Source organism: Ceratotherium simum, chromosome 4, assembly GCF_057802395.1.
Source record: "Ceratotherium simum simum isolate JZ-2026a chromosome 4, ASM5780239v1, whole genome shotgun sequence".
Classification (NCBI taxonomy): Eukaryota; Metazoa; Chordata; class Mammalia; order Perissodactyla; family Rhinocerotidae; genus Ceratotherium; species Ceratotherium simum.
Window position 1 is genome coordinate 68,185,446 of NC_141903.1, and position 26,263 is coordinate 68,211,708.

At 34.8% G+C, this 26,263-nt stretch overlaps 2 long non-coding RNA genes across 3 annotated transcripts in view; one reads left to right on the top strand and one right to left on the bottom strand.

Annotated features, from left to right (window-relative positions):
- The window catches only part of LOC147917315 (uncharacterized), a 34,863-nt gene extending 33,311 nt beyond the window's left edge, over nt 1-1,552 (bottom strand). For both annotated transcript variants that reach the window (XR_015551997.1, XR_015551998.1), the window contains exon 1: nt 1,315-1,552. This is a non-coding gene — a long non-coding RNA (uncharacterized LOC147917315). The remainder of the gene's footprint in view (nt 1-1,314) is intronic.
- LOC147917316 (uncharacterized) overlaps nt 870-26,263 on the top strand; it is a 131,720-nt gene continuing 106,326 nt past the window's right edge. Inside the window, exon 1 of the long non-coding RNA XR_015551999.1 lies at nt 870-1,046. This is a non-coding gene — a long non-coding RNA (uncharacterized LOC147917316). The remainder of the gene's footprint in view (nt 1,047-26,263) is intronic.

Genomic DNA, 26,263 nt, shown 5'->3' on the forward strand with positions numbered 1-26,263 from the left:
CTTTTGCCTCTTCATTTTGCCTCTTTCCCTGTGCTTGTGTCTACGTATTAGGTAGGTCAGCTACGTCTCCTGCTCTTGGATAGGTGACCTTATGTAAGTGATGGCTTAGGAGGCTTCCAGTGTGCTTCCCTCAGTTCTCAATGTTCCAGGGGTGACCCCTATGTGGGCTACGTGTATCCTTCTGCTGTGGCCTGTTTGCTCTCCCTGTAGGCACCCAGGGAGGCTGAGTTAGGCTCCTGGCCAGCTGTTGTAATGCTCAGCTGCTTGTAGTTGTTGTGGGCCCTTCAGTCTCTTTATCAGGTGTGGGGAGCCCCAGCACAGTTGGCTGCAAGTTCTAATACCACATTTGTGTTGCAGTATTTCTTTTAAGTGAGTAGGCCCCCACCGTGGCAGGTTGTTAGGCTCAGGGCCTTACAATTGCTGTAAGCCTCTAGCCTATTAGGTCTCTTGTCAGCTCTCTGAGGATTGCAGCTGGGTGGGGCTGGCCTCAGGCACAGGAGCACCCAATTGTTTCAGGTTTTGGAAGGTGGAGCAAACCTCCTATGTGGGTCTTTGAGAAGTACAAGTCTTCTGTGGCTGAGAAGCCCTGCCGCCCACAGGTTCACACACACAATCAACACAGTCCTGCCCCGTGTGAGCGCCCCGACCTCCCCAAGTGGACTCAGTCTCTCCACGGCGGGAGCCCCACACACTCTGCCACCGCCCCACACTCTCCACCCGCTCCTTGTGCACACCCTGCCCCGCTTAAGTCAGCTCAGTTGCCAGGCTGCAGAGAATCCAGTCACCAATCTATGCAGGCCCACACGTTGCCTGAGGGCTTGTTGTTGGGTGGGGCTAGTCTCTAGGGTGGGCTGCCTGCCCTGGCTGAGCTGGATTAAATCGGTGCTCTAGCGGGTGGAGCAGACCCTGGGCTAGCAGGTCTCAGGGAGAACTCCAATGGCGTCTGTGTCAGCACGCTCACACCAGGCCACAACAATGGCCGCCGCCAATGTCCCAGTCCCTGGAGAGGTCTCACCCCTCACCGAGATGCACTCAGGGCCTATTAGGTGAGTCTCTTGTCACCGAAGCACTGTGCACCTTTCTTTCTGGTGATTTTAGGATGCTTTCTGGAACGGGTGAGTTTGTGCGCGGGCCCTTTAAGAGCCAGTTTTAGTTTCTTTGTGAACCTGGTTTTCTGGGGGTGCTACCCAATGCTTTAGTAGCAGGCAAAGTCAGATATTATGCTGCTGGTCTCAATTGTGCTGGGTCCACAAAATGCCCACAGCGGGGGCGCTCCCCGGCTCAGGGCCCCCCGCCTCTAGGGAGGCTGCGTACCTGTGAGCTGCTCCCGGCGGCCGTGAAGCTGGCGGCTTGTGAAGGTGGCGTTTTTCCTCTCCAGAATGGAGTCTCTGCCTCTTCTACCCCAGTTAGGATTGTCCGTTGTTGCAGGAGTTCCTCTTATCCAGTTTTCAGTTCTGTCTCAGGGGTAATTTTTCCACGAGTAGTTGTAAATTGGCTGTGTCCACGGGAGGAGGTGAGTTCAGAGTCTGCCTATGCCGCCATCTTGACTCCGCCCCCCCCGAAATATATAACTTTTAAACTAGATAAAGCCATAACATATTAATAGTTTCAAATGTGGATAAGTTAAAAGTGAACTCTGTTCTAATGTTCAGAATCTCATAGTAAACAATTATAGTTATTTCTCATATTATCACAGGAGTATTCTTTCTGATTAGGATTTGATATGATCTAATGCAAAAATAGTGGACACCAAGTTAATAAAACTGCCAAATTTTCGCCACTTCCCTTTTTAAACTAATTTAAATTAAACTAGTAAATTAGAACATAAAATAGAGGAATAAAATGCCCAAAGTCTGAAAGAGTAATGTCATTGTTGTGATTATCACCTTGGACAGGACTTAGCAGCCAGTTCAAAAAGGTTCTTACCAGAACTGTGAACATATCACTATTTATAAGGAGATTAAGTTTTCTTAATGCTATATTTAGAAAAAAATTTCTTATGTGGGATATCATACAAGTGACATTGAGTAACGAAATAAAAATAGTGGCTTAAATGAGTTTTATAAAAATTGTAAAATATATTCTGTATAGTTATTTTTTTGTAATTACTAATAAAAGCTCATGTAGTCACATTCGAATACAATTTAAAAGTTCCTTCCAATTGAAATTTTCCTTTTGTTTATCCTGTGCTTCTTGAGTGACAGTTTTTTTTTACATAGACTTTATTTTTCTAGAACAGTTTTAGGTTCACAGCAAAATTGAACAGAAGGTACAGAGATTTCCCACATACGCCCTGACCCGGGCCCCCAGATGCATAGTCTCTCCTATTCCTCAACAACCTGCACCAGAGTGGTATGTTTGTTACAATTAATGAACTTACACTGACACATCATTATCACTCAAAGTCCATAGTTTACATTAGGGATCACTCTTGGTGTTGTACATTCTGTGGATTTTGACAAATGTGTAACGACATGTATCCACCATTGTAGAATCATACAGAATAGTTTCACTGCCCTAAAAATCCTCAGTGCTCAGCCTGTTCATCCCTCCCTCTTCCCTAACCCCTGGAAACCACTGATCTTTTTACTGTCTCCATGGTTTTATCTTATCCAGAATGTCATATGGTTGGGCTCATATGCACTTAAGTTTCCTCATGTATTTTTATGGCTTGACAGCTCATTTCTTTTTAGTGCTGAACAATATTTCATTGTTGGATGTACCACAGTTTATCCATTCGTCTGCTGAAGGACATCTTGTTGGCTTCCAAGTTTGGGCAATTATGGATAAAGCTGCTATAAATATCCATATGGAGGTTTCTGTGTGAACACAAGTTTTTAACTCCTTTGGGTAAATATCAAGGAGAGCGATTGCTGGATTGTATGGTAAGAGTATGTCTAGTTTTTTTTTTATTGTGAGGAAGATTAGCCCTGAACTAACATCTGATGCCAGTCCTCCTCTTTTTGCTGAGGAAGATTAGCCTTGGGCTAACATTCGTGCCCATCTTCCTCTACTTTATATGGGATGCCGCCACAGCATGGCTTGACAAGCAGTGTATTGGTCCATGCCTGGGATCCAAACCCGCCAACCTCAGGCCGCTGATGTGGAATACGCGAACTTAACTGCTATGCCACCAGGCTGGCCCAAGAGTATGTTTAGTTTTGTCAGAATCTGCCAAACTATCGTCCTATGTGGCTGTAGCATTTTGTATTTTCATTAACAACGAATGAGAATTCCTGTTGTTCCACATCCTTGCAAGCATTTGGTATTGTCAGTGTTTTGGATTTTTGTCATTTTACTAGATGTGTAGTGGTGTCTCATTGTCGTTTTAATTTGCCATTCCCTAATGACATAGGAGATTGCTTTTCTATGCTTATTTGCCATCTGTACATCTTCTTTCGTGAAGTATCTGTTAAATCAGATTGTTTTTTATCATTAAGTTTTGAAAGTTCTTTCTATATTTTGGATAACAGTCCTTTATCAGATATGTTTTTTGCAAATATTTTTTCAGTCTGTTGCTTGTCTTCTCACTCTCTTGACAGTCTTTCACAGAGCAGAAATTTTAAATTTTAATGAAGTCCAGCTTATCAATTATTTCTTTTATGGATAGCGCTTTGGTGTTGTATCTAAAAAGTCATTGTCAAACCTGAAACCATCTAAATTTTCTCCTATGTTATCTTCTAGGAGTTTTATAGTTTTGCATTTTACATTTAATGTAAAATGGTCAATGATCTATTTTGAGTTAATTCTTTTGAAGGATGTAAGTTCTGTGTCTAGATTCTCTCTTTTTTTTTCACCCAGTTCCAGCACCATTTGTTGAAAAGACTATCTTTTCTCCATTGTATTATATTTGCTCCTTTGTCAAAGATCTATTGGCTATATTTATGTGGGTCTTTTTCTGGAGTCTCTGTTCTGTTCCATTGATCCCTTTGTCTATTCTTTTGCCAATACCACACTCTCTTGGTTACTGTAGCTTTATAATAAGTCTTGAAGTTGGATAGTGACAGTCCTATGACTTTATTCTTCTCCTTCAATATTGTGCTGGCTATTCTGAGTGTTTTTCGTATCCACATAAAGTTTAGAATCAGTTCGTTGATATTCACAAAATAACTTGCTGTGATTTTGATTGGGATTGCATTGAATCTATAGATCAAGTTGGGAAGAACTGACATCTTGATAGTATTGTGTCTTCCTACCCATGAACATGAATATTTGTCCATTTATTTAGCTCTGTGCTTTCTTTCATTAGAATTTTATAGTTTCCTTCATATTTTGTACCTATTGTATTAGATATATAACTATTTCATTTTTTAAGTGTTAACGTAAATGCTTTGTGCTTTTAATTTCAAATTCCATTTGTTCATTGCTAGCATGTAGGAAAATGATTGACTTTTGTATCTTAACCTTGTAACTTAAAATCTTGCTATGATTGCTTATTAGTTCCAGGAGACTTTTTTTTAATGTGATTCTTTTGGATTTTCTACATAGACAATCATGTCACCTGCAAAGATAGTTTTATTTTTTCCTTCCCAATCTGTATACCTTTTATTTCCTTTTCTTGTCTTATTGTTAGCTAGGACTTCCAGTATGATGTTGAAAAGGAGAAGTGAGAAGAAACATCCTTGCCTTGTTCCTGAAGAATGGCAGTCTTTTTAGCAGGTTTGTCATATATTCATGGAAACTTTGATTTAGGACTTATTTTACAGTAAATATGTAGATATTCAGTAGTTTTATTACTATTTTCACTATGATATGTGTTAGAGGTTAGCACTTCAAGGAACAGAAATTCACTTAAGTCACCCAAAACTGTTTTTCTAAGGGTAGAGATTGTAGCTATAGTAGTAGGTTTCCTTATTCTGGTATCTTGCTCTGAAGGAATTCACCAGGGTCTCACCAGTGACTTCCTATGTAGCTGTTACTGCTTCTTCTGCCCTAGGGCCTCTTGCAATCTTGGACTCATGAGCTAGTTCACATGAAGTGGAAGAGAACATTTCTTTTCCAATATTAACATGACTCACTTTTGTCTTGTTTGGTTTTATTCGTGGCATAGTTTTACATTATAATCTTTTAGTTTCATCTCTCCCTACTTATATCTTCATTATTTTTGTATTTCTTGTTCTGATTTCCAATGATGTAGTTGGATTGGACACACTAGCAGTTGTTGGCCAGTCATAGCTTCATTTGATTCAGGTATCAGCTTCACATCAAGTTAGCTGTACCTTGGGGGGTGAGTATACAATACATGGACTCCTTAGGGTTTGAATTTCAGCTGGGTCTTTTAGAAGGTAATTGTTACCTAGGACGGGGCTGGGGACATGCTGTGCATACATAGGTATTATTTGGCTTGGACTGTCTAGTACATGGGGCTTAATTTTTACAATATGCCCCCAATCTAAGTGAACCAAGGGACAAACTACACAATCTAGAAATTAGGATGTGTTTCTTTTAGCTATATTTTGAAAGACAATCTTAATTTGCCTCTCAATGCTGATAAGACACACATATTTAATCATTTCCTCATTTCCTACAAGCAATACCATATGGCATTCCCTCATTCTTCAAGCTTCTTGTTTCTCCAATCTTTTCCTCCTGTGCCTTCTATTTCATAGAGACAGTGTTATTTGGGGAAATAGGCATTGGGTTGGAGTCCTTCTGCTAGGTACCTACTCTATGACCTTAGAAAACTGTTTTAGCTATCAAAACCTCATTTCCCTCATCTATAAATAGTAACTGAGTAAAAGGGGCCATCAAATGCACACCTTCAACTCCCATTAACCTTTTCCTACACATTAATCCGGATCTTCTTTATTCAACTGCATCTCCTCCTATCTGATCTTTGAACAATAACCTTCTATATTTATTTCGAAGTGTAATTCTTCTGTTGTAGTTTTGTTCCATCAATAGTGGCATATCTCTTCCTCACTTTTTTATTTTCCTCAGGGTCCACTACTTTTAGAATCAAGCCTATATATATAGCTATTCCAAAACAAAGCATAGCAATACAAACAAAAATCACACAAAATTATGTTTCAACTCTGGTTGAACTTTGAATTATGTGAGCTTTTTGTTTTCCTGATGAATCCAACTTCCGTGTAAATCAAAATAATGATCACTGGAAAGGTTTGTTAAATAATTCTTAGAGAAGGTAGATCTTGAGCTGGAACTTGAAAAAAGTTATGCACATGGAATAATGTGATGGATGCATAAGAGAACTCCATGTAGAGAAAACTGGATAAACAAACAATAAGCCTGAATGTTTATATGAAGAGTGAGGGATGTTAACTGGATTGATCTAGACAGCTCATTAGAATTTAAAATAAAAATGCTAGTCATAGTGTTGTATACTAGAAAAAAGAATATTAAGTTTTTTTTGTGTGTGGTATGCAGCTGACTTAAGGAGTGATGAAGTTTCAATATGGTAACTTACTGCAAAGCCAAGCCTTTAAAGACTTACAAATAAAATCACTTTAAAATGAATAAATTTAAAATATAGAAATAACTTCATTTTTATCCATATAGAGTTTTGTTTAAATAAGTGAATGATGGACTAGTTCATAGTATCACTTCTTTTTTGTGTGTTAAAAGACTAAGCAATGCATGGGATGGAATTAATGGTATTAAATTATCTAAATTTTTAAGAGTAGATTAGTTGGGACTATTACAGTTACAGATGAAAAAAACCTTAACTCAAATGACATATTCTAATGAGAGTATTTTGGCTCAGGAAACTGCAAAGTTCAAGGGAGTGAATCTCATTAGTTTAAGGTGTGACTGGATCCAAGATTTCAAACAACAGCATCATTTGAAATTGTGCAACTATTTCTCTCCATTGCTCTGCTCTGTCTTCCTTCGTTGTGTTTTATGGTCATGTAGGCTCTTGCCATGAATGTACGATAAGTTCTCTCAGAGTCTCATGCATATATTCTACTAGCTAACTATGTCAAAATAAAGAGAGTTCTAGCAAAAGCCCCAGGATTCACTCTTAATGGGCTGATTTGAGCTTCACCCCTTCATTGACCTGATAGTCTTGCCAAGAAACTGGAAGATAGTGATTGGTCAAGTCTGTGTTATAAACCTCATACTTAATGGGTAGTGGGAGAATTGAGGGATGGAGGGAAGGTGTATGTCAGCTTTGTTCCTTCCCCAGCCATATAGAATAAGAATGAAGAGTTCCCCCTTCAAAGGAAAACAAAACACAACAAAAGATGTGTTCTCAGAAATAGGAATGTGGTTAGTAAAACAAAATGGAATAAAACAAACAAAAATACAAAAAGCAAAAATAAACCCAAAACAAAACAAAGAAAAACCCAAAACAAAACAAAGTTATTTCCGACCAATGCAGAAATATCAGTTTATCCTTCTAACTCATTTTATAGATGACTAGGTTAATCAAGATATTTAGCTACTTTATAGCTCACTGGAATTAATGATAGATCCAAGGTGTCATTTTATTTCATTTCTGGTTGAACTTTGAATTCTGCAAATTTAAACACATACACATGAACAGAAAAAAAGATGAGAAGATTAAAGTTTAGAAATGATCACAATGTATGACCTTCCCCTGTGGGGAAACCAATATCATTTGGCTGCCAAGTTGCAGTGGATCTATACAAGTAGAGAGTGTATGGTGATTTCATTCCTAAGAGAATGGTCAGCTCACTACGGCAACCACAGATTTGGCTTTATAGGGCATACCAGATAGACAGAACTATAATCCCATCTTATTATTTTGTTTTCAATTTATATTTATGGTGCCTTAAAATATGTTTGGTAATTACCTTACATAGTATCTTTCTTTTTCTTTGTTGGTGTCATTATAGAAAATGATCTTTTGAAAATTGTTCATAAATAACTACCATATACCCATATTCATTATTATACCAAGACAGCAAAGTTTCCTGCATATGTTTCATTTTAACAAAAATTTGGGAAATCTGATGACATCATGGTATTCATTGGTGTTCAGAGAGTAATTATATTATTGCTTAATAGAAGATGAAATTATACACTAGAAATGAAATTCTCAACTAGAACGTTAAGTCACTTTGCAATTGGTTTAAAATATAATGATCTCTGGTGGGTGTAGTGAATGCAGGGTTATCAGTCTCTGGCTCCTTCTATTTATATATCATACGTTTTCTTAGTAACAACTATATTTCGTTCTATTTAATATACAAACTAGCTTCTTCTAAGAGAGGTTGTGATTGATGACACACTCCCTGCCTTTTCTTCCCTCAAAGTCCTGGCTGTTTACATTGCTCTGATTCCCAGAGTAATTGAGATTCTGATTTGTACTTCCTTCTCTCTTACACTTTTGGTTTTGTTTGTTTCATAAAACAAAGTTGGGGGAACTCCAAATGATTGCTTATTCTGCAAACTTCTGAGCATCCCCAAAGTCTCATTGCTGTTTTTCATAACATCCAGATCATAATTGGAAGCTCTTACTATAGCCACCCTTTCAATAAGCCCCTAGAACTCTTGCTTGTAGTATGTTAGTTTCACCAGTAGGAGATAGCATGTACGTTCTAAGTGAGTTGACCTTACATTTTTCATCATAGTTTACCTCTTGGTGCTTTTGAATTGCCTTGTACAGACTCAATCAGGATGTTAAGAGAGAGAAATCAGCTTTATTAGATTAAAGCATATGTCTTAACCATCCTGTGCTTTTATTTTATTTATTTCCCCTTTCTCAGAATTTTGCAGCCTGAGTTCACCATGCCTGCCTGCTTGGGCTTTCTGAATGCTAGCTTAATACTTGAAATTTCAACAACAAGCACACTGAGCATTTAGTAAAACACGCACTGTGGAATCACAGGAAGCAGGTGCAATTCCCGTTGTCAAGACTGATGATCTTAGTGTTACTCAAGACAAGAAGAGCCTAGCAATGTTTTCTTATGCTAGCATCTGCCAATACGAAAAAAAGTCTAGCCACTAGATGCTGCCTATGGACATATCTTTATGGTCAAGTGCTGTAGATTATCCAAGGATTCTGATGACTTTAAAAACTAGTGATAGTTAAGGACTTACCAAGTTTAAAGTAGAAAAATACAGATGAGTGATATATAGTTGAGGTGTAACACAATTATTTTTCTTATGCTAATTCTTCATCTATGGATATGGAGAATGAGACTTTACCACTACCGTGTAATCCTATAATTTATTTACTGCTATACTTCCTATTGCTGCAAATAAATCTTGGCCATCTCCATAAGAAAGTGTTGAATTGGAATAATTTCAAACTATTTTCCTCAAGTAATGCAATAGAGATTATTTTACTCCAAAGTGGTGATTCGAGGGACAGTACCAACAGTGACCATTAGATCATGAATCTCTACATTTAACAGATGGCAGTCTGAGGAATTAGACCTGAGAAACGAGCTTTTCATCTAGAGGACTTGCTGCTTTAGTGCTCTTGGAGGAGGCATATCATTTGAGAACTTCTAAGGAGGGAAGCTATCTTCAGAGTGTGATGTAATCGCTACAGGAATAAAATCCAGAATGTAATTCTGAAGCAATTCCTCTCCCTCTGGGTGGAGAAGGGCTCTCCAGGGGAGGAAAGAGCTGGTCGCTAACAAAAACATGCAAAATGTTTAGAATTGGTATTTTGCATCGCTTGGTAATAAGTCTGTGATTTTTGCCTTTGTTATTAGAAATAGCTAGATTAGGTACAGCCTTGAAATATCTTTACCAGGGAGCTAGATTTATTTTCCTATTATCTTTGTTTGAGAATTCAAGGATAAAGAAGACAGCAAGAGTGGCTTCTTTCCAGGCTAAAGTCACAACCACACTAGGCTGATACTGATAGCTCTGTGGCAATTTATCCGAAGACTGCGTGTGTGTTTTCTTCTGGTAATAATGATAAAATCGATAGATAGGTTAAATAAAAGAATGTAAAAGGGCTAAAAACTGAGATAAAAAGAGAAAGATCTATTTTTCACAAACTAAATTAAAAATGAAATAAATAATAAAATGAGAGAAGATTTATTTTGGAGAGCCCTTATAGTCTACATTCATTTTAAGTTCAAAGCATGCTGTTTGGTCAATATAACTTTTCCCCCAAAGCTTGGTGACATATTTTCAAATGTTAAGACTTTAGTCTTAACTACAAATAATCTACCCTACATTGCAGAGTAAAATTACTGTACAAGTCATCTTCTAATATAGAGGTACCATATATTTCCAAGACAATGGAACTAGAAAGTAATCTTAAAGCTCCTACATGTTATTTCCTAAGTATTCATTTAAAGACAATTAAATGCTTGAATTCACAAAACTGTATTGTGTGCCTGATGTCCGATGAGATTGTTATAAACCGGCCACCACATTCTTTTAAATTGAATATAGGGGAAGAGAAAGTAAAGGGGACTGAGAAGGCATCTGAGAACAACTTGCAAAGGTAAACGGCTGTCTTAGATGTGGATTTGATGCTGAGGTTCCCTACAATGAAAGGAGCAGTGAAAAATGACCAGTCTGAAAAGAACTGGGCTAATTTAGACACTAATTTAAAAATTGTTTTATTTTTTCTGTGAAGCTCTAAATGGGTCTAATTCTTGATATCACTTAGATAGCACCCCATTGCATGACGCTGAAATTCTTGTAGTTATATTGAAGAAATAATTGTGTGCATTTCAAAAGAAAACAAGAACTTTTCTGTAACCAGTGATAGAGAAGTCTTAGCCAGGAGCTATTGCAATAAATAGAAAACATAAACAGCAAATAAAGAGTTGTTTGAAACGTTATTTAGCGTCTGTTCTAGAATTGCCTTGAGACAAAAAATCTCATGTAATGGAAGAATATTTGGAAGCCCTGCAGCATGGCAAACATATCTATGAGTCAAAAAAGGCAGTCAAGCCAAAAATGATGCCTTATTGTACAAAAATATTAAACAATGCATTTTTTTTCACTCAGAAGATAAACTTGAAAATTTAGTTGCAAGTCCAAGGTTAATCCAGATATTTTCCTAAGAATTGGATTAAAGTATAAATATTAGGAATACTGCTGATTTATCTTTTTTTGTAACCATGTTAATAATGTCTATGAATATGTGGTAATTCTTAAATTATTTGGTGATAAAATAATTGGTGAAGAAATTTCTGAGAAAACAAATTTGTGTATATGTGTGAGCACAGTGTTGATTGGGGGAGAAATGCAAACTGGCAGGATAGGTAGCTCACCTTGAGGTCGTTGAACACCCTCAATGCATCTATTGGCACCACATATTTTCCAATACCTTTGGAGAGTTTCATCCTAACTTTTAAAAATTTTCATGAGTAGTAAAATGCTGAAGTAATTTTTAAAATTTTGTTTGAATACACAATTTTTGTAAGTATTTAATGAGATATGCTTTTGTAAGCTTGCTTTATTAAACAGATATAGTCTGGCTTCGTTTGGTAATTGCTGCTTGGGATTTTGTGAACCAAATAAAAAATTGCTTGTTTTAGGGGCTGGCCCGGTGGCGTAGCAGTTAAGTGCACACGTTCCGCTTTGACGGCCCGGGGTTTGCAGGTTCTGATCCCGGTGGGCACTGATGCACCATTTGTCAGGCCATGCTGTGGCAGCGTCCCATATAAAGCAGAGGAAGATGGGCATGAATGTTAGCTCAGGGCTAATCTGCCTCACACACACACAAAAAAATTGCTTGTTTTAAAACTTTTCATATAGGTAAAAATGATGATATGACAAACTGAACTTTGATGTGGAGCATGAAGGCAGTAATCCTTTTAATGATAAAAAATGACCCATGAAGTGACTCAGTTATCATATGTATTTTCAAGGCTGGACACACATGAGGGTCAACTGCGTTGCAAGGTTGAGGGTTTCAATGTCTCATGACAAGATTACTTTAGAGAAAATAAAGTCTAAGGGTTATGTAAAAAGAATTAGGATTTATGTATGTATCTTTTGAGAAATTTAGGTCGTTTACATTATGAAAATCACAATGTTCATGGTTTAAAAAAATAAAGATTAATATCAGCCACCTGTTTCACGAAAAAATTCCTCAAAATGTATACAAGACTGACAAGTGGATCAACAACATTTCAGTCCTCCACAAGATACAAGACAACTTGTTCTCTCAACACAAAGAAATACAATTCAAAATTTCCACAGATAATAGCATGGGAATATTGTTTTAAAACTTCCTCCTTGATAGTATTTTCTGGCCTTCGGCTCAATGCCTACTCCGAAATAGCTCATACATGCAGATAAGTATGTAAAGATTCATGCACGCAGATAACATTTGCCCTTTGTATGCATGTTATTGTGTGAGCCTGTTTCTGAAAACACCATGACACCAACACCAAGGAAAGATAAGACACTGAACCAAGCTAGTATATTTGTTGCCCTTCAATTCAGCACAGATTTTTTGAAATTGAGAGACTAGTCTTATTCTCATAGAGAGTGATAATAAATATTATATTATCACAGATAGGGATACATTTTAGAGTAGAAGGCAAAATCTCTTTGAATTTTTAAAATGAACCCCAGGCTCTCTGAGAAACTTGAGATTTTGAAAAGATGCTTGGGGTGATGTATTCAGGCTCAGGAGGCAGGCTCATTCTGTCTCTTCTGCTGTGAAGAGTAATTTCCTTGGAAAGGTAGAGAAAGCTGTGTGGAGTCCAGACATCTTACAGTCTCTCTTAGCTTTTTGACTGTGTAATTAGTAGTGAGATTTCTGTGATGGGACTTACTTAAATAGAAACTAGATACCTTATCACCATTTTGATAAGGCATTATAGGGAGAAATCAGCTAGATTTTCAGTTGAATTCAATAAGATTGAAGTTCTCTCCAACTTCCAGATTTAATAAACTAGATGTTTTTGTTACGCCTTTAAAGAAATGAAATTTTACATGCATTTGCAATACTTTGACCCAGGTTTTTTTTTTATTCCCTACCTGACACCTGAAGTTTTTGAAACTTTAATTCAGTTTTTCACATTATTTATAAATTTAGCATGGAAAAGCAACCTTTTTTTTCAAGTTTTAAGTGTTTATGAAATTTCTTTAATACATATATATAATATCTATATACATATATGCATGTATACATCTATAGATACATATGTATGCTAATTTTCGTCATTTCTTTCAGCAACATATTTTGAAAAGCAAACACTAGTAGGTTTCATAGTAGCAGTAGTTTTCATTTGGTAATTTCTGCAGTGTTGTATACTATATTGATATCTGTCACATAAAATGCATCAAATTAAAAATTTTTGTTTTCTAACAACTTTACAGAGATAGAGAAGCTGGCTTTTTTTCCCTCTCTCTGAATAAATTCTTTCGTAGTTGTGAAGAATAATGTAAAGAAGTGTCTGTATTTGTAGGTATAGTATAAACTGTCAAACAGTTAATAGTATGTGAGTGCCTATCACCTCTTATATTCCCCTGTAATTCATAGTCAGTGCTGCAAATAGAGTGTTGAGGGTCTCAAGTCTCATGTTAAATGCTTTCTGCCTTCTGATTGACTGGAAATGAGTCATTAAGAGCTAGCTCTGTTGTCTTCTAACAAATGTTTTAAAATGCTGAGAATAAACAGAAATCCCAGTGGAAACAATGGTTGTTTCCAAGGTTTGCAGAACCTAACATCTTTGAATTTGGGCCATTACTGATTATTAAAACCCTTTTTGTCTAGTTCTCCTGCTGTGCATGACATCTTACTGTGAAAAGCAGGCACCAGTGTGGCACAGCTGGAAACCAAGCATAACAGGATTCCAGAGCCCAAAACATTCTAACATTTCCCATGATTTCCCACACGCTCGTTTAAGGATGCTAATGCTGCCATCTTTCATTTGTGTGTACGTGTGTATGTGTGTGTGTGTCTGTGTGGCTTCTGATGAAGAATATTATTTGAAATGCTGCTTGAGAAACATGGTTCATAGTAATAATGATGATAATGATGATGATGTCAGAGAATTATAAAACTTTTGTTCCAGACTTTAAAGTACAATGTTTGAGTCTGACTGTGTAGCTAAGTCTGCTCATTGATTGGAGTTGGAGGTGTGTTAACTATTTCATAACATGAGTCATTTTTATAAATTTTCTTTCCAAGAAAATGCAGGCTCTACTAAAATTTCAGATCTCAGACTATACCATCTGTCTTCAAGTTTCCTAATTTATAGGTAATCTTGGAGGTCCCTTTCAATTATGGTACTTTATGATTTTCAGTAGGAAGTATTTTCACTTTATCTCATTTGAAAATCATGACTGTTGAGTTCTGGTCTCATCAATACTTGTTTTCCTTTCTAGAATGAGATAGTAAGGGCAGGCTCATTACTTATTTTGGATCTTTCATATATTCAGGGCCTACTCTAAGTCTCTGAAGTGGTATAAATATCCAAGGAGTTAAAAATACATTGGGCAATACTGAAAACGTTTGTCAATGCGTGAAAAGAACATGTACAATACAATGGCTATTGCTATGCCTATTTAACTTTGGAAATGATTGTGTTAAAATAATGGAATTTGTCATTTATTTAAAAATTTTAAAAGTCATGTTTTTTTTCAGGCAGTATGGGATACAAACTATTTATATTTATACCTCAGGAAAAAATTAGGCTGACTCTTTTTTTTACAACTAAGAGTAAAAGAGACACTAGATCTGATCAACCTGAGGCTGTGAAAAAGAAATAGAACACGCCTATACCAACTAATGCTAAAACATATGCTAATTAAATGAAAATCAAGCCTGTGGAGCATTGACAGAGAATTTTGATGAAATGGGATAAAGAAATGAACAAAAACATAAAAAAATACCTCCTGACCATTAAAGCATTATAAGAAAATAGTAAAACAAAATGTGTGAGAACCCTCAACAGCATCATATAGCATATTACTGCTACTAACAACAACAATTTTATCTAATACTCTTAAGCACATACTTTGTGTTGGGCACAATGTTTTAAATATTTTATAAAATAATTTAATTTCCATAAACAGTAAAAAAGATACTGTTTTTATCCCCATTATACAAAAATGAAGAAACTGAAACACAAGAGGTTAAGTAACTTGCACATCATTTCACAGTTGGAAAATGGCAGGAGAATCAGGGATCTACAAATGGAAAATATTGATAAGAACAGGTGACAAGTTGGGAAGTCTTTTTCTTGCTGAACTTATTACTCCACTAAATTTAGAAATCACTGTTGGTCCCATCTAAGCCTAATACAATAGATATATTGGTCATTCATTGCTTTTAATATAAAATTAGCTTTAAAAAAAAGATGTACTTTTGGCAAGGCAGTTTTTTTTTTTTTTTTAATTAAAGGATAGATTGTTCAGCTTCCATATGAGGTCAGGGAAAAGGAAAGCATCTGTTTTCTGTTTCTGAACTATGATTAAGACCATGATACATAACTTTCAAGGAAGTATGTTGGGTTTACTAAGTGTGAATCTTTGGGAGTCTGATTTCTTTGGGAGTAAGATTCTCTTGGATTGCTGTGAGACTTCATCATGGCTTCCCTCTCTCTCCTTCCTTCCCTCCCTCTCTCTCCACATGCACAAACACACACACATTATGTAAATACAAGATTAATCTCACCTGAATATGATCTTTCACAACCCAGTGCTTATCCCTGAAGACTGGAGTGAAGACATGGTGCCAACCCTTGGCCATAGCTGAATGGAATACTCTAACTAGCAAATGAAATATTTCTAGGTTAAAATATAGAATACACCAGGGAGCAATCTATCCACCACATTTTTTAAATAGAAAATGGGAAGACTGATGGATTACATTTGGTTTCTGTTTGGAGTCTTGGTTTCTGTTATTGAAACTGGTGATAGAAACTAGCTTTGCTTACCTGACTAGAAGGGTAAAAAAGACTCCTACTTGGATGACACATCTTTTACTGAGATCAGTGTAGCTCACTCATATCTTGATGGTTTATGCTCTGAAGATGAAGCACTTCCTGTAAGATTGAGGAAGGACTGTGAAAGCTATGCCTAGAAGCATCAGACTTCTCAGATGTTTTCCTGTGATTTCTTCCTTTCGTATTATATCTTTTAACTTTAACTTTTGTCAAGGATGTGAAAAAAAGGGAATCCTTCTGCACTTTTGGCTGGAATGTAATTTGGGATAGCCACTATGGAAAACAGTATGGCAGGTCCTCAAAAAACTAAAAATAGAACTACCATATGATCCAGCAATCCCACTTCTGTGTCTATATCTGAAGAAAATGAAATCACTGTCTTGAAGAGATATCTGCACTCCCATGTTCATTGCAGCATTATTCACAATTGCCAAGACATCGAAACAACCTAAGTGTCCATCAACAGATGAATGGATAAAGAAAATGTGGTATATATATATACACACACACACACAGATATATATACAGATACAAACACATACATGTATAGAATATATATATGCATACATATACATACATATATATACAATGAAATATTATTCATCCATAAAACAGAAAGGAATTCTGCCATTTGTGCTAATATGGATGGACCTTGACGGCCTTATGTCAAGTGAAATAAGTCAGACAGAGAAAGACAAATACTGTATGATCTTGTATATGGAATCTAAAAAAGCTGAACTTATAGGAACAGAGTACTGGTTGCCTGGGGCTGGGGATTAGGGAAAACGGGGAGACGTTGGTTAAAGGGTACAAAATTCCGGTTATAAGATGAGTAAGTTCTGGAGATGTAATGTACAGCATGGTGACTATAGTTAACAATACTGTATTATGTACTTGAAACTTGCTAAGAGAGTAGATCTTAAATGTTCTCACTGCACACACAAAAAATTGTAGTTATCTGAGGCGCAGGATGTGTCAACTAACCTTATCGTGGTAATTGGTTCACAATATATACATGTATCAAATCATCACATTGTGTATCTTAAACTTATACAATGTTATATGTCAATTATATCTCAACAAAACTAGGGGAAAAAAGTTTTATGGAATCTGTTGAGTCCTTTAAATAATCCAAATTGGCGTAATTAGCACAACTAGCATGATATATATAGATATACATATACATACATATATATACACATGTAAATATACATATTCACAAATAAATATACATATGCTTATTTATTTAATTTATTGTATAATCTGTGATTACTTATTATAAGCCAGATGTTGAATTAGATACTAACTGAAGAAATAGTGCAACACAAAGACAAAAAAAATGTGATTCTGCCCTGAGCTACTCATACTTTTTTTTTGTTGAAGATTTTAAAGTAAACCAATAATTATGATATTGGGTAATTAGCCTTATAATAATTCAGTGCAAAAGTAGAGTCCACATACATAGAAATAGGGTTATGAAAAAAATGATTTTCTCATGTAAAACTTGAATATAATAAAATAATCTTTTTTTCCAAGCTTGCCGTTTATTTTTAAATTTACTTCCTTTTCTGCCATGTGGAAATTTTTAAAAATGTTATATAGTCAAATATATCAATTTTTCCCTTATTGCTTCTGGAATTTATATCACAGGAAAGATTTCTCCACTTCCAGATTATAAAGGAATTCTCCCATGTTTTCTAGTATTTTTATGGTTTCATTTTCTGATATTTAAGCATCTAATTCGTTTAGAAACTAGTGTATCCTAAAAAAGTGGATTCAATTTCATCTTTTTTCATATGATTGTCTAGTTATTCCGTTTATTTAAAAGTCCACTCTTTCCCTTTACCCTGTATGTTGACATGTCATGTTCATCATATTCTGATTTCTTAAAATAATCTTTTGTAACTTATGTTTTGTCAGATGGTTGAGCTAAGGTTGTTTTTATGCTATGTTCTTTCCTCAACAGCTTGCGATTCTAAGTCCAACTGCTTGGTATGCATGATCTCACTTGTACATTTCTCCCAGCTTGATCTCTTTTTGAAGCTCCATACTGATTATTTTCAGAAGATGTTGTGAACCAATCTAAGCCACTTTAGTCACAAACAAATATTTGAACTGAATGAGGGTCCCGAAAACCCTACTGTCTGGTTATAGTGAAAGTTCCTTTCAGACCAACTTCTGCCACACATACAGAAACTATTAGTAAGCAAGTACAAAGCAGTTCCTGTGACCTGTTTTCTATACTCATAGTTTTAGTTCTCTACCATTTAAATGATCTGACCACTCTTTCCAGTGAAAAGGTCCCTGTAGGCAGAAGTGGCTATATTCTAAGGTAATGCTTTTCAAGCTATTTGTGGTGAGAAACCATTCTATTTTTCTTATTTCTAATTTATCCCAGACTAATGCTTTTGTAAAATACATCAGTGTATACACAGTGTAATACATAGGAGTGATTTTAACAATGAGAATCCTTTTATTAAAACATCCACTATGCTAATTCAAGGATTTACTTTCACCAATGAAAACATATTTCTAACATTTATTATTCAACTACCAAACTAACCAATAAAGTAGAGGAAAGAGGCTGGAGCATTTGTAGCAGCCTTTAGAATAGTGCTTTCTGTTGAAAAATATCTGACCATCCCTGCAGAGTGAGTTCTCAGTCATGATAAATAACTACCCTGGGTTGGTAGCTAAAATATCACACTATCTGAAATGAACAGTTCTAAAATTAATTATAGTTACCATCTTCTATGGTCTATTATCTCAAGCTCAGGGATTCTCAAATTCAACTCATCATACCCTATAAACTTTTCCCTCCTTCTGTATTCTGTATATAGAACTCTAAGCTCGTGTACAGTGGTAACTCTCTTGTTTCCCTGCTGCCTGCCCTTGACATGTTTACTCCATTTTGAAAAAACATAATGAAGTGAAAATAAAGGAAGCTGACTTTAGCTTCTAAGTGTATAATCTCATACCCAAACCTCTAAAAATGCTCCTTGGTTTAAGTCTCTGGTACCTAGGTGAAGGTTTCTGGCTCAAAAATGAAAACGAAAACAAAAGCCACATACGTTCTGAGTTGGTTGATCCGAGTTTTGTGTTTTCTTTGTTTTCCTAACCTGGACCAAGTCAATTTGTTTGTGATAGAATTTTGATTTTTGTCACCGTGCCAGATGACCATAGGTCTTAAAGAAGTTTGGGATTCGATTGCCATATCTGTCTGGACTGCCCAATGAAAATTCTAGTGAATGCAGATAGGATTTCAGGGCAGAATTCATCTGTCACAGATCTCACATCTCTGCCCTCTGAAATCTGATAACTCCAGGTTCCCAACAACACTATACTTCCCTGGTTTAAAAATTATGCTGCCTTCTACTCTACTCAACTCAGTACATTTGCTAATTTATCCGTTGTTTGAATTAAAGACTGACGTTAAGTCATTTTCTGAATATCTTTTAAGTCTGTTTTCAGACCAGTTCCTGCCTTTTAAAGCCAGTTTATGGTGCTTGGCAAAAGGCGTATTAAGGTTTTGGCAAAAGCTATATTTACTTGCAATAACGTCCAATTAATAGATTATTCATACATGCATGTGGAATATTTTAACAAAGAGGAGATCAAGTCAAAAAGTCCTTCATGGCCATAGCCATCTTTGTAGTACTCTGCCTATTGGTATCTCCAGATTTTTAAAATAATAGTAATTATTACTAGCAGGCTAAAAGTTTATTACACAATCATAGAAATTCTTAAGTAGCAAGGATACTATTTATTCTTAATGTGGTATCTATAGTGATTGTCCTGTGCCTATGTCGATATTATATAGTTATGTGGGGAGGTTGTGATTTATTTTGGACATTGAGTGGGATGTGGGGGTTTATGTTTTCTAAAGTTGGCCACAACAGTTATCTCTCTATGTCTCCTCCTCATGTAACTGGGTGAGATTTTAAAACCTATTAATTTATTTTTACTATTTTAACCAATAAAGCACAGCAGAAGTGACACTATGTGACTTTTGAGGCTAAGTCATAAAATTTGGTGACACTTCTGCTTTGTTCTCTAGAATACTCACTCTGGAAGCCTTCAACTGTGATGTAAGAAGTATTATTTTCTATAGATTACCATGCCATGAAAAAGCTAAAATTAGGTGATGCAGAGAGACCACATAGAAAAATCTTGAGCAAAGAATTAAAGCAGTTAGCCTGTGATCCATTTCTTTTCCGATTAAGGGGTTGGGGGAGATACTTCAAGGGAGAGAAAGATGACTCAGTCCAATTCCACTATAAATAATTGACATCCTGGTAAATGGACAATAGTACTTTCTAGAAGAGGAGTCCTGATCTATGGAATGAACCTTGAGGGTGTTCCAGGTATATGATTGCTTATGGTAAATAAAGCTATACTCTATGGATTTATGAGGCATGGCTCCTTGGAGAATATCGTTTAAGTTATACAACTCTCTGATGTGTAAAATGGAGATGTTTTATGCCATAAATACACCCTGCTGTGTGAAATAATAGGCATACTTCACTGAGAGACATCTGTGCCCCTTGATTCCTTGTATCTTCAAAATGATTAGAGTAACTTTGTAGTGGGTAAGATTTCTGATTTGTTTGAGTCCCATTTGACAATCTGCTGCTTTATGTTAGCTCAATTTGAATGCCACATTGTCATATTGTAGTAAAAATTTGTATTATGTGGACTTTCAATTCTGATACTTTAAAACTATGTGATCTTAGAACAGTAAAATATTTTAATTAAAAATAGATTTAAAGATACTACTTAATATTTTCCAGAGAAAGTCATCTCTCTCTTTATCTTTCTTTCTCCAAAGAATTCTTGGTGACATTCTCTTTCCTATTCTGAGAGGTATTAATATAAATTTTGTCAAGTCCCAAACTGAGATCATTTTATAGGTGAACTATCATGTTTACAATATTGGGGTTTCCTGTCCTTGTACATAAATTTTTCCTTCCATTTCTCTGAGTCTCCTCTTTTGTTTTTTCTAGACATCTTTATATTCTTATTTAGTAAATGCCTATAAATTAAGCTTAAATGCATAATACTGTTTTAGCTCTTTTAATTGATAAAATTTAAAATTTTCACTTAAAATGATTTACATTTTTCAACAATTAAAATCAGTAATACATGTTTCATTGTAACAAATATTCACGTATCTTTATATAAAGAAAAAAAGTTTGCAGTCTTCTCCAATCTTCTCCTTTGTCCCTCTACCATTTTTTCATGCCAGTGTGCATCCTTACATAGCTATTTTCTTTGTGCTGACATAAATATATAGACATATAAATATAGATATATATAGAGAGAAACACACACAAATACACACACAGGGGTGTTTATTTCCTTAAAATGGCATTATCTGATTTACATGTATCCCATTATGTTTTCTGATTAGTAATTGCTGTTATATGGAATAGGTTTTGTTTTTATAAAATGTAATTTTCTGTCATTTTCAGGTAAATTATCATATGTAAATAATGCTAATATGAAATTCATATTTCAACTTTTCATATCTTGTATTCTTTTTCTTGTTATTACTTTACCTAGGCTTTAGAGAATAAACTTGAATGAGAATAATGTTGAGAAACATTCTTGATTTTTATATTTCCTGATTTTGTTGGTAATGTCAGTAACTTTTTTCCTACTATTACCATATTAAGAGATATATGTGTCCCTTCTAAAATTACCAAAATTTTTTGTGGTATAATTGGATAATAATTGAAAATATTACCAAATATATATTGCAACCAACATATATTGCAAACACAATATTTGAATAATATATAGCAGGATAAATTATTTTGTTCAATTTACCAATATTTGACATAGTTTCCATCTTAAACACTACTAGTTTAATTACTTTTAAAAGTGATACTTGTTTTGATTTTTTTCTCTTGTTTAGTTGAATGTTCAGTGCATTAATTCCTGTTTATTGATTAAAATAATTAAAGCCATAAGTTTCCTTCTGAGTGTGGCTTTGTGAAATACCATATATTAAAGATATCATAAGATATCATATATTAAATATATATTAAATACCATAGTTTAAGATAGTATATATATATATATATATATATATATATACACACACACATATACAGTCATCATTTTCTAAATAGTCTCTAATCAATTTAGATGGAGTTCATTTATATTTTATTTAGCACTTTTTAAAATATTTTCAATGTTTTGGATTATTTTAGATTGATTTTTTGTTTGGGAAAAAATCTTGTTAATTTTATCCCAGTCGGTGTGTATGAGCTTGTATTATTTCTGATTTTAGGTGTTATTGAGATTTTTTTATTTACCAATATAGAATCAATTTTAGTAAATGCTTCTTGAACATTAGAAAAAAAGCCATTTTTATTTGTAGGTCATAAAATTAAGTAAACATAAATATATATACGTGTACATACATATATATGTATACACACACACACAAATATATACAATCAGCCTCAACAATACAGTAGTTCTCAATATATGGTCCATGGCCTCTGGGGGACCTAGCACTCTTTCCATGGGTTGACAGGTCAAAACTATTTTCATAATAATACTATAATGTTATTTGTTTGTTTTTTGTTATGCTGATATTTAGACTGATGTTACAAAAACAATAGTAGGTAAAATGCCTGGCTGCTTGACACGAATGAAGGCACCAGCCATCAGTTTTACTCATACTCATATAATCTTTACCACCCACACTCACAGTTGGAAAAAAAAAAAAGCCAGTTTCACTTACAAATATCTTGTTGAAGCAGTAAACATTACTAATTCCAATAAATCTTTATCTTTGGTCATATTTTTAATATTTTAATAAATATAAATATTTCAATAAATATTTAATAAGTTTTTTTTTAAAAAAAACACTTTTCTTGCAAACCAAAATATGATGATGTCTCTAAGAGAAACACTTGTGAGATTGTTTCAGCCATAATGTGAACTAGCCACTTGTTTCATGGTACACTGTGTTTAAAAGAAAGAATGGCTGACAAGTACACTATGATCATTCACACATCGGTAGGTGATTTCCTTGAAAATAAACAAAATGAGCTTGTCACTAAAAGGGAAAATAACTGGCAGTATTGTAGCCAAAGCTAAAAATTTTATCTTTCAAGGGAAAAAAAATTTTGGAAAACTTGAATCTGCTGCCCAGAGCTTGACAGCTTCCTGACACTGAACATCTTTCCTGATGAGATTTGGTGCTGATATTAACAAATGTGATTTTTTGATGGTACTAAGATTCTTAATAATTCACTACCATCACAAATGTTAATTATGTGATACTTTACATTAATTACTGAAAGAAAATAACATCGTCTTTGGTTTATAAAACAATAGTAGGCAAATATGTATAAATATTTATTATAAAATATTATTAAAACTATTGGTGAATATAAAAGTATCATTGCCACAATATATTCTTTACATAACATATTTACATGTGTAAAATAGATGTCCAAATAAATCTGTGATATCACAACTGATTTTCTAAACAAAATGCAGAATTCAATTAGCAGTTTGGTCTTCTTTGTGGAAAACACTAGATAGGTTATAGATGAGGAATGAAAAAGTCAATCTATCAAGGATGACATTATAATTATAGCAAATGTTTTAGTAGGAAACCACAATTGATTCCTATACTTAGTATCTATTTTCCCTTTAGTCTCATTTATCAGCTTGGCAACTGTGAATAACCTTCATGGCTTTCTAGTCTTGCTATCTCTTTAAACAAGAAGAAATTTTACATTTTACTTTTCCAAATAAGACACTTAACAGGTCTATTCCAAGCAGGCAGTGAAGAAGGCAGCAAATATAAGGGAAATAGTATGCATTAGAGCTATCTATCCAAGAGATTTTTAACTTTTTAGACAAATTTCCCTAGTAACAGGATGATTGCATAATCAAATCTGTTCACACTCATACTCTGCTCTTAATAGTTTCAGGTGAAATATATAACTAGGGATACCAACATGTTATTTGAATTTCACACCCACTTTCTGCTAGATGGCAAGGTGTTTTAAAAATAGATGCTTCAGACATGGTAATTATATTCACCAGGCATATGTAAACATGTAATTGAGCCTAATGTTCTCAAGTTTCAAACTCAGGTAACAGTGTAGGTGATTCATGCATGCCAAGAATATGTAGCTTCATTCCTAAGGGAAAAATTTCTAAATGATTTCCAAAATAAATTTCTTCAAAATGTCCAGTAGGCAGGGTAATATGTAAAACAAATTGAATGGATACATATGCCTCAGAACTGGAGAAAGCAAAATCAATATATTTATTGCATAACGTGATAATCATTGTGTAAGGCTGGGAGTGGGAGACTACTGAAGAAGGATACAAAATATATATATGTTATGGTCCATGCCATCTAAATTTACAGCCAAGTTGAGAAGGAAGATGCTGTCCCTGAAACCTATGTATGTATAACAATGATTAAGTTTTACAGAGGAGGAACCCAATGAGCATGTGGTGAAAACACCAAAGAAGAAGGTTTAGCCCATAAGAAATAAGATTTCTTAGATGAATAATACACTGATGTTCAATAGACTTTACTGAATGCTACTTGGGGATATTCCTAACGGTGAATATTAGAGACTTTTTCATTGCTGTTAGAAGATTTTACAAAGGCCACCTTTTATAATTCACCCCTCTCAGAAATCTTAAAAATAGTTCTGAGTAGTAACATATTTTTTACTTTTAATCAACACCAATAGATAACATTGCATGTGCCATATTGATATGCTATAGAATCCTAAAAATCTACTCTTGTAGGATAAACATATTATAATTGCTTACTTTGTGAAAATGACTATTCTGTTTATTATATACAACTATATATAAATTATGAGACATCTCCTCAAAATGCTCATTTGTATAATGGTTGTGGTAGGCAGAATAATGCCCCCCACAAGACGTCCATGTCCTAAACCCAGAACTTGTGAATTTGTTACCTTACATGGCAAAAGAGACTTCACAGGTGTGATTAAGGGTACTGACCTTGAGATGGGGAGATTATCCTGGATTTTCAAAGTGGTTCCAATTTAATTGCTCTAGTCCTTAAAGTGGAACACCTTTCCTGACTGAGTTACGGAGATGAGATGGAAGAAGAAGAAGAAATTCAAAGCATTAGAGAGACTCAACTTGCTGTTGTTTGTTTTGAAAATGTGAAAGGGAACCATAAACCAAGAAATATAGGCAGCTTATAGAAGCTGGGAAGGCCTTCAGCTGACAACTAGTAAGGAATCAGTCCTGCAACTGCAAGAGACTGAATTCTGTCAGTGACCCAAATTAACAGGAAATGGATCCTCCCCAGAACCTCCAGAAAGGAGCACAGCCCTGTCAACACCTTGACATGGATTTTGCTCCACGAGACCCGTGTCCGATTTCTGACCTAGAGAACTGTAAGATAATACATTTGCTTTGTTTAAGCCACTAAATTTGTTGTAATTTGTTATGACAGCAATGGAGAATTAATACCCATCCTGTCCCAACTCCCCGAGGGATAAGAGGCTCTCCCATCTGTGATCTTTTGCTACAGAAATTCTGCTTTCATTTGTGCACATTGAAGGTTTCTGTCTTTCCAGTTGCACAGATTTACACGTGCATTCTGATGTGTAAACTGCTAAATAAACCACTTTAATTTTTTCACAATATTTAAATATAAATAGTCATTTAAAAAAATTTGCCATTCTTGTGATTTCATAATCACAAGAAGGTTTACCAAGGAGCCAACCTTGCTTGCATCCACATGATTAAATGATCGAGTGCAGGCAGTATTTACATTGAGGTCATTGCCTTTGATACTTCTGCTAATACCAGAAAAAATATCTTCTAGAAGATTTGATATTTAGTTTTTCTCCCAAAGGATCTCATATAAACGTTCTGAACTTTACATTAAAAGACTTGTTTGTCTTATCAAACTGAAATGTGAAATCCTTATTGGATTAATAAGCACAGTAGAGCCTTGAACAGCACTTTACCTTCATAAAAAACAATGAATTCACATTTTAGACACATCAAAATTCCAAGCGTAACACTTCACTTGAACACTTTGTGTGAATAAATCTTTTTTTTGAAGAGACTTTCTCAACTTATAAATTTGAACAATATAATCAGAACTATTGTGAAAAATAATCCATTATTACCATAAATGAGATATGAAGAATAGATGTTTTTCTAATTCATCTAATATTCTAGAAACATATTTTATTATTATAATCCATAGAAATAAAGATGCAAAAGAGATGAACTTCCCTGTAAAAGTATGAAATAATATATTTTAAATTAAATATCTGGTTTTAAAAGATAGGTTATTTCTCCTCATTGGGAAGATGGTAAAGGTCTATTTTTATCAAAGTACAGATAAGACATAAAGCTAATTTTTTAACGTAGGAGGAACTCATTTGTAGAGAGTGTGTTCAGTGCCCCAA